Genomic DNA, 14595 nt, shown 5'->3' on the forward strand with positions numbered 1-14595 from the left:
CTATAGTTAGGTGACCAGAACTGTACACAATAGTCCAAATTTGGCCTCACCAATGTCTTATACAACCTCCCCATAACATCCCAACTCCTATACTCAATACTTTGATTTATGAATGCCAGGATGCCAAAAGCCTTCTTTACAACCCTGTCTACCTGTGACGCCACCTTCAGGGAATTATGTATCTGAACTCCCAGATCTCTTTGTTCCTCCCCACTCCTCAGTACCCTACCATTTACTGTGTATATCCTACCTTGATTTGTCCTTCCAAAATGCACCATCTCACACTTGTCTGCATTAAATTCCATCTGCTACTTTCTGGCCCACCCTTCCAGTTGGTCCAGACCCCTACGCAAGCTTTGAAAGGCTTCCTCGCTGTCCACAACGCCTCCAATCATCGTGTCATCAGCAAACTTGCTGATCCAATTTACTACATTACCACTTTGTTCTGCTACAGCCGCCAGTGTGTCCAGCTTGGCACCTATAACAGAGTAAGCCTTTCTCATCAGTCTATTGAGCCTGTTGACATCATCCGTGTTGATGCCATTGGATAGCACACCACTGCATAGAAAACTGTACTGGCGACAACAGACTGGTAGAACATGTGAAGGAGAGGCCTGCATACTCCAAAGGACCTCAGTCTCCTCAGGAAGTAGAGGCAACTCTGGCCCTTCTTTTACACCACCTCTGTGTTGGTGCTCCACTCAAGTCTGTCATCTATGTGCACCCCAGATACTTGTACGTCCTCACAAGCCCCATGGTAATTTTACATTTATTGGAGGGATTAATGGACATGACAACTAATCCCTGCCTATTGATTTATTTCAACACATTCCTCCCCTCCCCTTAAAAAAGGCCAGTGAGGTACTCTGGGTAGAATTTCTGTCCTTGGCCAGTCTTCTTTTTGTCAAATCCTTCCCTTGCTATAAGATTTCCAATTCATAAGTATCCCAAAGCAGGAAACATGTTAATTCATAAACTGAATGTTAGATTAAGGCCATTTTTTCTTCAGTTATTCCTTTTGTCTGTTCAGGAAGCCAGATAAAATCTAGAACTTGAGTATATGCATTGAAATATATATTCAATCCCATAATTCAATATTTAAAACAGTAAAAAGTGCAACAAAAATAGTCTTAAAGAGCAACTGTGGATCAGCAGATGAAGGAAGACTCAGCCAGTTTGTTATCCTGGTCCCTTTACTATGCTAAAAACAACAATTATAATCACTGCTCAGCTTCTTTTGAGTGAGATCATAACTAGTTTACACACCTGCTCCTCAACGTTCATTCAATCTATCCATCACTCAATGATTCTGATTGCTTTCTTCTGCAACCTCTTGAAAACCAAAGTATATATTTTTTGTTTGTAGCTATCAGAAGAATTCTTTTAACTTAAAGGATGATGAATATTTGAAATAGTCCAAGATAAAGTTGGATAATGGATATATTAATCTAACAGCAGGAATTTTAAAAAGGGGGGTTTTGATAAACAAGAGAAAATCTGCAGATGTTTGAAATCCAAACAACACATACAAAATGCTGGAGGAACTCAGCAGGTCATGCAACATCTATGGAAAGAGTACATTTGACGTTTCAGGCCGAGACCCAATAGCTTTTTCATTGCCTTTCTGTTGTTCTTCCTAACGAAATGCTGAATAACTGAAAACCTCATTTTCATTTAGACTATTTAAAAAGGGATTGTGGTTGACAGAATTTTGGGGTTCATCACATAAACTTACTTCAACTCACATAGCTGATTCTGTCCTTTCAAGTATGTCTAGTGAGCAGTTAAAATAACCCATGAGACTTACCTGCAATAATCCCCACCACCTCTTGAGCTTCAAATTTAAATAATCATTTTGAATAGATAGGTGAAAGAGGCATTTGTCAAAAGACATTTCAGTCTCTAGTTAGTACTGCCACAGTAGGAACCTTAATTGAGTGCTGGTCTGGTTGGACTTTTCTCAGCCATTCATGTCCAAAAAGTGCTGGCCCTCCACAAAGCTGCCAAACACTCCTCATATGTTAACTCCTTCATTCCCAGACTCATCCTCATGAACCTCCTCTGGACTCTCTCCAGTGACAATATGTCCTTACTGAGATAAGGGACCCAAAACTTTTGACAACACCCCAGGAGCAACCTGACTAGTGTCTTATAAAGCTTCAGCATTATCTTCTTGTTTTTATATTCTACTCCCCTTGAAATAAATGCTAACATTGTGTTTGCCTTCTTTACCTCACACTCAACCCGTGAAATAACATTCTGGGAATATTGCACAAGGACTCCCAAGTCCCTTGGCACCTCTGATTTTTGAACCTTCTCCCCATTTAGATAATAGTCTGCAGTTTGCATAGCACTTTTTCCTTAGTAGCAATGACACTCTCTTCTGTTCCGTGATGCTCATGGACTTCTGGCAGACTGCTAGTGTCTTCCACAGTAAAGACTGAAGCAAAGTACTTATTAAGTTCTTCTGCCATTTCTTTGTCCCCCATTACTACCTCACCAGCATCATTTTCCAGTGGTCACAATCAACTCTTACCTCCTGTATAGGTAAGTGTATGGGTGAGATGTGTGGGTCTGAAAATTGGTATGGCAAGGAAATGGTTAACAAGTAGGAATTTGTGAGTCTGTCCTGGTTTGAAGGTCTACCCGCGTGTTGGGCAAATTGACCCTTGATACTAGATAAGGGGAGAACAATGTGACTCTGGTTTGCCGGATAACATGGCCTGAAAGCAAGCTAAAAGTGCTGATTGTGTAAAAGTAATTAATCACCTTGTCTCTAAAGAATGTTTTTTTTACATTGTTTAGCTGTAAGCTTAATAGGATGCATTGTCCCTGGGGAGGCAAAGGCTGATTGTTTAAGGTCACCTGACCGAGAGGTTAGGGTCTTGTAAACGTCATATTGGATGCCTAGCCCCTTCCAGCTGGACTGGGAAGTGGCGATAGTGCTATAAAGGTGGGCAAGTTCTTTCTTGGGCAGACCACTCGCCTGGGTCCCACCTTCCGGCCGAGCAGCTGAACAGGTGCCAATGACCTCCACCCGAGCCAGTCCAGAGTCGATCACCTGCCTCAGGGACCACGCAGACGTTGGCGGTGTAGACCACCAGGGGTTGCTTCTGTTAACCCTACCTACTAGTGGTGTAGGCACTGTACAATATAAAGCATTTCTCATAGCTCTCTATTTCTTCTCTGTATTAACAATAAAGTGAGTCTTGGAGGAACTACTGAGCCTGGGTCCATTTGTTCAAGCCAAACCAAATAGTTGCCGCATCCACCCGTCACAGTTATTCTCATTGGGTATCAGTTTTGTGGAACAATTGGCGTAGTCGGCAGGATTCGCAGATTGCTGACAATGTTCCACTGGAACAAAGAGGTTGCCCCAGAACAATATCGCATACCTGGATGGACGGATAATACTGATGGGTTTGTTGCGCTTGCTAACACACTTGCAAAGTTGGGACCTCCCATAAATTGAGATGATTGCCTAGATAATCCTGGCAACAAATTGGGAAGTAAGGTGGCTAGATTGTTGCAAGAAATAAATTTTCCATCGAAATGAGGTTCTCATATTGATGGCTGTTGGCTGCTGGCCAGAGCCTTGTGCCAACAGTTGGAAAGGACCCGTGAAGTGGAACAAGAAAAGGATAAGTTGAGAGATGAAGTGAATGCTGTGAAGGAGAGGTGCTCAGTAATGATTGAGGTGGTGAGGACCAGTCAGAATAGGGCACAGGAAGCTGAGGAGAAGGGAATTAAGATGGCATGTAGGCTAGCGCAAATTAAACATCAGGAGGCAGCCCGCTGCCAGAATTATACCCCCAATCCCACGAAGATAAGATCGATGTTGCTATCCAGGGGAGACCCAGACACCTGGGATGGGGATCTATGGTATGATGATAATGATAATGGGTCCTTTGGTGAGGGGGAAACTGCTTTTGCCCCAGAACCATTGCAGGCTCGGCCTGCTGTGGTGACTTCTCAGTAAGATGTCCATGGGCAGCCGGGAGTACAGACTCTCGAGTACAAGAAGTATCATGATAAGGAGCTATCTGAGATGGCTGCTCATTTTAAACGAAGGTCTGGGGAATCGCTGGCCGAATGGTTACCCCACTTGTGGGATGATGGGGGTGCTAGTATAACCTTTTATCTTGAAGAACTAGCAAGGCTAGGGTCTTCAACTTCGAATTCTTGTATTAATATTGATATCCTCGTATTTGGAGTATTGTGTGCAGTTTTGTTCACCAAATTACAGGAAAGATATTAATAAGTTTGAAAGAGTGCAGAGAAGGTTTACAAGGATGTTGCCAGGACTTGAGAAACTGAGTTACAGAGAAAGGTTGAATAGGTTAGGACTTTATTCCCTGGAGCGTAGAAGAATGAGGGGAGATTTGATAGAGGTATATAGAATTATGGTGGGTATAGATAGAGTGAATGCAAGCAGGCTTTTCCCACTGAGGCTGGGGGAGAAAAAAACCAGAGAACATGGGTTAAGGGTGAAGGGGGAAAAGTTTAAAGGGAAGTTTAGAGGGGGTTTCTTCACACAGAGAGTGGTGGGAGTGTGGAATGAGCTGCCAGATGAAGTGGTAAATGCGGGCTCACTTTTAACATTTAAGAAAATCTTGGACAGGTGCATGGATGAGAGGTGTATGGAGGAATATGGTCCAGGTGCAGGTCAGTGGGACGAGGCAGAAAAATGGTTTGGCACGGCCAAGAAGGGCCAAAAGGCCTGTTTCTGTGCTGTAATATTCTATGGTTCTATGGTTCTATTTCTTCTTTCATCATAGGCATCCAAATACAATTGCCGACTGCACTTTTAATTGAAAGCATGTGATTGAAAACCATTGTAGTTTTCCCCATGATCCATGTCAGCATGAAGATACCCAAAAGGGTGTCTGGACCTGCTTTTCTTTAACTTTCCTTCTAGGGCTAGGAGGAGCAGGACTGCTGCTCCTTAGGATAACTTTCGTCTGCCACTGCCCAAGCTTACTCCAACTTCTCTCACCTTAAAGCTTTCCTGCATCAATGCTGAACAATGTTGGGCACTCATTCTCCAAAATTAAATTTTCCAAGGTGACTATGTGCCAGATCTGGGCACTTTGATATCTGTCTTGCCAATGTCCACCTAGCCCTGAATTAAAATCCAGCTTGTGTTGAGGCATAGATCAGACAAGATCATATTGAAAAGCAGGACAAGTTTGAGGAACTTGGATGCCTCCTCAAGATGGCAAAATTGTTGATCAACTTTCATTGTGCTCCAGCAGGAGAAACATTATTTAAGGATCCCAATAGCCTTTTCTATCACAGTTAAAGCGAAAGATTAGCTTTATTTGTCACATCAAAACATACAGTGAAATGTATCATTTGAGTAAACACAGTCCAAGGATGTGCTCGAGGCAGCCCACAAGTGTCACCGTGCTTCTGGCGCCAACAAAGCATGCCCACAACACAGCATCCCTTATGAAACTGTACTCTTCGAAATGGGGAGGAACCAGAGCACACAAATGAAACCCTCACCATTGTAGGAAAAACATACAAACTCCTGATAGTGGTGGAAATTGAACCCAGATAACTGGCACTGTTTTGCTACGCTGCCATGCTGCCCTACATTTCATGTAGAGCATGGATTTCATAGTGATTATGCTTCCACACTTAGTTGAGCTATCCACCAGAATCATAACATACAGTATGTGCTTGTCATTCAATATTTACATCTCGGTTTGCCATGGTGTAGTGGAGTCCTGACTGCTATAGAATGAAGCCATCATACCCACCACCAGTATACAGAATAAATCACTCTCTATGGTTACTTGATAGTCACATATAGAAAGAATGGAATACTTTTTTTGCTGCGGTTCACTGTGCCCCAAAGCATTGTGCATTTTGTCTGTTGTATCTCATTTATGTCTTTGAATCATTTAAGATACCTCAAACCATTTGAAACCAATTCATTCTTTTAGGTGACAGTTATAGAACACATTAATCAGTATATATTCCTAGCAGATCTTGATAAACCTATACTTTACACTAGCATGGAGGGTGGAAAAATAATGTGGTACCAAGAAATGACAGTATGTGTTCCAGCTGCAAATTCCATGATAAATGATAACCATTTTACAGTGGAATATGTGTTCTATCACAGAAATTGTAATTTGAATATACAGTGCCTTAAATCTAGGACAGGTGATTTAAATTTTTATACTAGTTTTTTTGTTACTAATATTAATTTTTTACTCTCTTTGATACTGAGACTGAGCTTATTTTACACATACAAAATGCTGGAGGAACTCAGCAAGTCAGGCAGCATCTATGGAGGGGAATAAACATTCAATTTTTCAGGCTGAAGGGAAAGTTTATTCCCCTCCATAGACGCTACCTGACTTGCTGAGTTCCTCCAGCATTTTGTGTGTGTGTAACGCAAGATTTCCAGCATCTTCGGAATTTCTTGTGTTCATGATGTGCATTGTTTGTGATCTAACTGCACAAATGCTTGTATGGGCAATCTCTCCATACAATAGTGGACATTTACAAATGAAAGTCATTCCAAGGGTTAACATTGACAATTTATAATTTATCTTCAGTATTGAAACAATATTTTTGTTTCATATTGAAGGTTCAGTTCACTCATAACTAAATTCTATTTATTACCTTCAGTCTCCAATGAGTTGATCTCACTGCCACCCAGATAGCTGCTTGTATAAGCAAGGGAAAATCGTACAATTGTTTTGTTTTTTTTTCCCCAGTGATATTAGGTATCATTCTCAAGGAACATTGGTCATTTGAAAAATAGTTAGACATACATTTTTAACAGTGCAATCCCACAGCATAATCCCTACCACCTTCACCAAGAAAACTCAACGATATTATTTTTTTCCAATCTTTGATATTTTCTTCTCTTTGTAGAATTAGGGCATTAAGGAGATCTATTTTGATACAATGAACACGTATATGTTATTTTATAAAGGAGTCATTGTATTTTAATGTATGGCATTACATCATTTTTCAGCTATGGGGGCAATGGATGCAAAAGGAATGTTTGCAGCTAAAACTTTCCAGGCCATTAGTGAAAGATTTTTCTGATCGTGCATATATTTCCTTATGACACAGAAAGATCCACTTGCCTGTCAGCTCCGTGCAACCCTCAGAGCAATCCTGTCAATCCCAATTCCCCATTTATTTCCTTATAGTCTGTTTTCCTCCAACTCCCCTTGACTCTCTTACTACATACCTATACCAGGGGTCATATTTATAGCTGCCAAATAACCAGCTAACCAGCATTTTTTCAATATGTGGAGGGAGCCACAGCACCTGGGGAACCCAAGAAGACACGAAGCGCTGGACTGCCGGATCCAGCCAGATGCAAGGCTGTGGCATGAAAGAACCCAAAACATCCCATGGTAAATTATATCCATTCTCTTCCTAGTTTTGCTACCAAGTTCAGTCATTGTTTAATGGTGGCAGTCAGGAATAAAAATATTAGCTTTGGTCCCACCAGTCCCAGCCCTGTCACCCTCCAAGACCAGACACTCATGGAAAAGGCTGTTGAAATCTTCAAGAGGGATACTGCCTTTCTACAGGTTTTGTTTATGTTTGTTCAATGAAGCAATGGTATTCTCTCATGCTAAGGCTGGCTGTTTAGTGCATACCTGCTATCTGTAGATATGCAGTTTTGAGGCATTCGTTCAATATTTCATCCTCTTCCTTTAACAGAAACTGCACTTTTACAGGCAAAAGTAGTGCTAAGACATAATCTCGATATGCTGAGACCTTCATATTAGCCTGTTACTCCAGTTTGCCGGTTTGTTTATCCTGTTCTCTGATGAAGTTTATTGAGGTGGTAATATGCGACCCATGATAGCAGGTGTGGTCCATGTTATCAAATTCTTCATTGTTCAAGTGAGTATTCAAATAAAGCACCTTGTGATCAGAGAACTGTCTTGTTTAAGCCGACATCAAGTCACATCAAATTTGCCACAAGCATCATAAAATTGTTTGATCATAAGCAGCAGTCTATCAAGCAATTTAGCAATAACTATGGTACCAACCATCTGCAAAGAATTTCTTGCTCCAAAATGAAGTTGGCTTTCCGAGTTGTTGGTTCTTTGAGCAATAGCTTCTAACTTTTGAGCAAATTACAATACAATACAAAAGTCTTATTTTGACAACTGGCTGAAAAGATAAGAGGCCATAGGATCCAGGGCAATTTGGCAAGTTGGATCTGAAGTTGGCTTGTTGACAGGAGCCTGAGAGTAATGGTTAAGGTTTGTTTTTGCAAATGGAAGCCACAATGATTTGATGCTGGAGCCATTGGTGTTCATCACAGACATTCACAATCTGGATGTGAAGGTGGGATGTATGATTAGTAAGACACCAGAGATTGTTTGGTGTTGATAGTGAGAAGGGTCATCTTCAGCCACATATGGTATTAGTTTGTAAGATGGACAGAAAAGTGAAGATGGTATTTTAACATGAAAAATGTGAGGCAATGCATTTTGAGATATATACAATGAAAGAAAAGACTTTAGGAAGTACTAAGGAGCTGTAGTAAGGTTACATAAAATGTAAACCACAGTGGATCATTGTGTGCTGTTCTGGTCACCACAATCTAGGAAGGACTTGTTTGTACTGGAGAGAATGCAGGATAAAATTTGCCTGGGATGGAGAATTTTAATTATTCGAAGAGACTGGAAAGGCTGTTTTCCTTAGAGCACAGGAAGTTGAGAGGTGACCTGACTGAATTAAACAAAATTATGACGAGCATAGATTGGGAGGAAGTGAGAAATCTTTCCCCTCAGTAGAGGTGCTTTTAACTAGAGGAGATAGGTTTAAGGTAAGGACTAGAATTTGAGAGGACATAAGAAATAATATTTCACCCAGAAGAAGATTGAAATCTAGATTGCACTGACAAAAGGGATGGTGGAGACATGTAAATGGTACATGTAAAAAAAATTGTAAAGCAAAGATGCTTTCAAAATAATGATTTGAAAAGTTTCTAAATATCAAAAAACTACAAAGAGCAATAAACAGCAAAAAAAACCACTAAATCACTCAATATTTGGTGGGACCACCTTTGCCTTTAAAACAGCATCAATTCCCTTAGGTACACTGTCCTGCAGTTCTATATATATAAAAAAAATCAGCAGGTAAATTTGCTCCAATTTGTTCATTGCAGAACTTGCCACAGTTCTTCTGCAGACTTTGGAGGTCTCACCTGCTTCTGTCTCTCCAGGTAATCCCAGACAACCTCAATGATGTTGAGATCAGGGTTCTGTGGAGGCCATACTATCTGAAACCATTAAAAAACACTTTTACATAGTACTGTACATGAAAGCACTTACTCAACAATGCTGAGCAGATTTACTGCAATATTGCTTACAAACCATTGTATTTCTTTTATTTTTATGAAGAATAATTATTGTTGCATCCTTCAATTCTTGTATGAGACTATTTACCAGCAGGTGAAATATTGCCTGGGTTATCGATAGTAATAAAGAAAATAAGGAAGAGGTGAAAAATAAACTATAAAAAGGACGTATGAAATCAACTCAAAAAAGAGCAGGGAAAATTATAGGTGTAATAATGATGCAATCAAGAAGAAGGAATGTCAGCGGCTCTACTTCATTAGCAGTTTGAGGAGATTTGGTATGTCACCAAAATCACTTGTAAATTTCTACGGATGTACTGGTTGCATCTCGGTCTGGTATGGAACCTCCAATGCACAGGATTACAAATGGCCACAGAGGGTTGTACATTTTCCATTCCATCAGGCATAATTCTTTCCATCATCAAGGACATCTTCAAGAGGCAGTGTCTCAAAAATTATATCAATCATTAAAGACCATCACCATCCGGGACATTCAGCCTTTGCATTACTGTTATAGGGGAAGAGCCTTAAGACCCACACCAAACTTTTTTAGAACAGTTTATATCCCTTTGCCATCAAATTTCTGAATGGCATTATTCGTCTTTTGTGTTATTTATTTATTTTTGTGACAATAGTAATTGTATGACTTTGCACTGCACTTTTGTGGCAAAACAACAATTTTCACAGCATTTGTCAGTGATAATAAACCTGATTCTGATAACTGTAATGGAGACTCAATTATAATGGCAAATGTGTTATCAACTTTACAAAAAAAAATCAATGTAAATAAGATGTATGTATCAAATTCACAAATTTTTGGTGACAAGTTACAAGAATTATATTAGCAATCCTAAGAAGCAGTCATAGATGTGCCAAGTTTATCTATTCTGATCTCATTTTCTACTAGCCTTCAGTACTGTGTTTCAAGTGTTCATCTAAATACATAAATCTTTTGAGAGTACCTGTCTCCACCATCCCTTTTGTCAGTGCAATCTAGATTTCAATCTTCTTCTGGGTGAAATATTATTTCTTAAGTCCTCTCAAATTCTAGTCCTTACCTTAAACCGATCTCCTCTAGTTAAAAGCACCTCTACTGAGGGGAAAGATTTCTCACTTCCTCCCAACCTATGCTCATCATAATTTTGTTTAATTCAGTCAGGTCACCTCTCAACTTCCTGTGCTCTAAGGAAAACAGCCTTTCCAGTCTCTTCGAATAATTAAAATTCTCCATCCCAGGCAAATTTTATCCTGCATTCTCTCCAGTACAAACAAGTCCTTCCTAGATTGTGGTGACCAGAACAGCACACAATGATCCACTGTGGTTTACATTTTATGTAACCTTACTACAGCTCCTTAGTACTTCCTAAAGTCTTTTCTTTCATTGTATATATCTCAAAATGCATTGCCTCACATTTTTCATGATAAAATACCATCTTCACTTTTCTGTCCATCTTACAAACTAATACCATATGTGGCTGAAGATGACCCTTCTCACTATCAACACCAAACAATCTCTGGTGTCTTACTAATCATACATCCCACCTTCACATCCAGATTGTGAATGTCTGTAATGAACACCAATGGTTCCAGCATCAAATCATTGCGGCTTCCATTTGCAAAAACAAACCTTAACCATTACTCTCAGGCTCCTGTCAACAAGCCAACTTCAGATCCAACTTGCCAAATTGCCCTGGATCCTATGGCCTCTTATCGTTTCAGCCAGTTGTCGAAATGAGACTTTGACCAAGGACTTGCTGAACTTCATGAGGTGTGGTTGATGTTCCATGTCATACATTATGATTAGACCATGCAAATCTATTTTACACACTTAGTCACCTCTTCCATCAACATGCAATACACTGTACAATTAAAAACAAAGCTTGCAGTATAATTCACTGGATTTGGACTACTGCACCAACTCACCTCTATTGGGGATGAGTATCCATTCCCCCTCACTAAACTGAGCCATTCATGGAGGGAACAGCCAAATTAATGCTCTATCACCTAAGGACTGGGCTTCAGGCGATGAGGAAGGTCCTGATGCCTTCTCATGTCTCACTGCTTTCAAAGATTTCTATGCTGTTTCTCTTCTCTCAAAATAGGTGAAGTTTTGAAAGTCTCCAGCTCATACAACTGTGGATACTGAATCATTAAGAAAGGTACAGTGGCGATGTACTATTACAGCTCAGGGAGATCTGGAGTTTGGAGTTCAATTCCAGCACCGTCTGTAAGGAGTCTGTATGTCCTCCCCATGGAATGAATGGGATTTCCCCAGGTGCTCCAGAGTCCAAAGATGTACTAGGTAGGTTAATTGTAAATTGTTCTGTAATTAGGTCAGGGTTAAATGGGGTTGTTGGGGGTGACATAGCTCAAAGGACTAGAAGGGCCTATTCTACAGCATATTGCTAAAAAGAAATATTCTAGGCTGAGATTGATTCCCAACAAGGGATCAGGAAAGCTAAAGCCATTATTTGATCGACCAATTTCTTACTAAATTGCAGCACAGGATCAAACCAGTGAATACCCTGCTGGTGACTGAAGAGAATGTAGGCGAGAAGTGATTGGGTAGTTTTTTTTCCTTTTTTAATTTTCTTTTACACACAGAGTGCTAGGTGCATGGAATGCTTTGCCAGGGTGGTGGCTGAGGCAGGTACCTTCAGGAGATTTAAGAGATATTTTTGATAGGCACATGGATGAAAGAAAAATAGAGGGTTATGTGGAAGGGAAGTGTTAAGATTGCTCTTGGAGTAGGTTAGTAAGTCAGTACAACATAGTAAGCTGAAAGGCCTGTATTGTGCTGTTCTGCGTTCTAATGCTATCGCTCATATTTTTAGCTGAGTTCAGGTTGGAGATGGGGAATGGGACTCTCAAATTCCAAGGTATTGGTGCTATGCTTGACAATTCTTTTATATGCTTAGCTTTCTAAACAATATCTGCTCTTATCTATGGAAGGGAAGCTCACTGTAATACACTGCTTCCTTCCTTCTCCTCTCTAGTAAAAGCTGCATTCTCAATGGACAGTACTTCAGCAATTCAAATATTGGACAGTTAAAATAAATACATTCTTTTTGACTGAGATGAAAGCCCAGGAGACAATGTGAATCGCAAATGTAAATATGCAGCTCATCGACCCTGCATGGGAACAAGAAAAAAAAATGAAGAAAAAAATTAAAGGTGACTTTCCTTTCACAAGAATTAAAGAGGTCCAGTTGTGCTACAAATGCGTTAGTGGATGAGACATTCAGAGGCCAGAGAATTTGAATCCAAATTTCACTATTATAGATTGGGAATTTGAACTACATTTAAAAAGCATGAAAATAAGAAGACAACAAATTCAAAAATAAGCCAGAAGTTTACTACCCACCAGTACTCTAGAGTTATAACTAACAGAGCTGGGAACAGGGATTTATGACATTCATATGAAGTCAGTGCTATCTGGGATTGATGAAACTAGCTGTAGGCAGAAGGCAGAAAAATTACCATGATGAAATTTTTGAAAAGCTAATTAATTTAATTTACCCTTTATGTAACTGAAGAATTAAATTATGATTTTTTACAAGCAATGTAAATTTTGTCAAAATTTAAACTACATAACCTCACAGCACAAAAAGATATCATTCAGCCTACACTTCAACTACATTTTCAATCCTTTTCAAATGTTACAATTGAATCTTCCTCCATCACCCACACAACCAATTCATTTCAGAACATTAAAACCTGTCAGTTAAAAAGAAAATTATCTCCATTGTTCTTTTACTTTACCTTCAATGACCCTAAATATCACATCAGAATATTCAGTTCCCAATCTATATCATCTGCAATAATGTCTCAGTAATGGCCGTCATGTCAAATTTATTTCCATTTGTACTCTCAGTTCATCTGTTTGTTTCAAACACAACCTGTATTGTTAGAGAGCCTTGTGTTTAGTCCTTCTCTATGTTTGTAACCTGTAGCTTTATCTACCTTTATCTGTTCCAGTAAAATATATTTATCATGTCCCATCATAATACCATTCTCTCTAGCCTTGTTTCCACCTTGATTTATCTGATCTTTGTAAGAGCTCTTAAAACTTTGAATGGCTCCATATTATTTCCTGCTCTGATCTTGGAGGAACAATGCCATTTTTAATTATCCCTCCTCCCTGTCAGTAATCTCTCTGCACTTTCAAGTACTTGTATGTCATACCTTGAAGATGCCATTGCAATTTTTCTGGAATATAACCTGAGATTTATAAAGGCTTACAATACAGACAATACTGTCTCCATTCATAAAGCCTTCATAGATTCATAAATGTATTTCTAAGTCTTCAATTTGTTCACCAGCTTATAGGAATATAGGAGTCATCAGGTTTGTCCGTTACAACAACCCGTTTAAAACATAGTACATATCCTTTCTCATTTTCTTTCTAAATTGCATCATTTCTCTGCATCAAATTTCATCAATTATCACTCCTTATTACTTCCCTGATATTCTATTATCTGAAATTATACTCCGTCTGATCAAAGCTAGATCATTGATATATTGAGGTAGAGAACAAAATGGGCTTGGGTAGGATTAATATAAAATAGTTATATTATAAAATAATATAAAACTGATGATCTATTTCCATGCTGTATTTCCATTTGTTTTTGCTTTCTGATATTCCCACTACTCATTATCATCAACAACCTAACTCCCTAACTATGGCACTGTGGAGCGTTTTTACCACAAGAACCACAGCAGTTCAAGAAGGTGCTCATTACAACTTTCTCAAGAGCAATAATATGGGCAATAATACTCTTATTTTTGTTTTAAAACATTCAACATCCAACAAACTCCTGGCTACAAAGCCGCCTTTGAATACAAGAAAGTTTGATAGATTCAGGGAAGAAACAACTGCTGGAGGAACTCAGCTGGTCGGACACCGTCTGAAATGGGCAGTCCCGTGAAGGCACAATATTCTGGGATCTGGACTAACACAAAAAGCGGTGTGGGTCTGGCAAAAATCTGCCGAGGTGAAGGGTACTGCCAGTATTCAAATTACAGTATCATATGTATCTCCAATATAGGAAGGAGGCTATTTTCCATTAAAACACTAAAGTGGATCTACATCTTAAAATATATTACAACCCAAACAGGTTGAGTTTCCTTCTCCAATAACTGACTGAATCAAAACCTTTGCCACCTCAACAACAAACCGGGACGACACCTCAACGATGTCCTTCGCGGATGGCGTCAGCTACGAACCACGTGGTGTGTGA

This window comes from Mobula hypostoma, chromosome 24 (assembly GCF_963921235.1).
Source record: "Mobula hypostoma chromosome 24, sMobHyp1.1, whole genome shotgun sequence".
In the NCBI taxonomy this organism is placed as follows: domain Eukaryota; kingdom Metazoa; phylum Chordata; class Chondrichthyes; order Myliobatiformes; family Myliobatidae; genus Mobula; species Mobula hypostoma.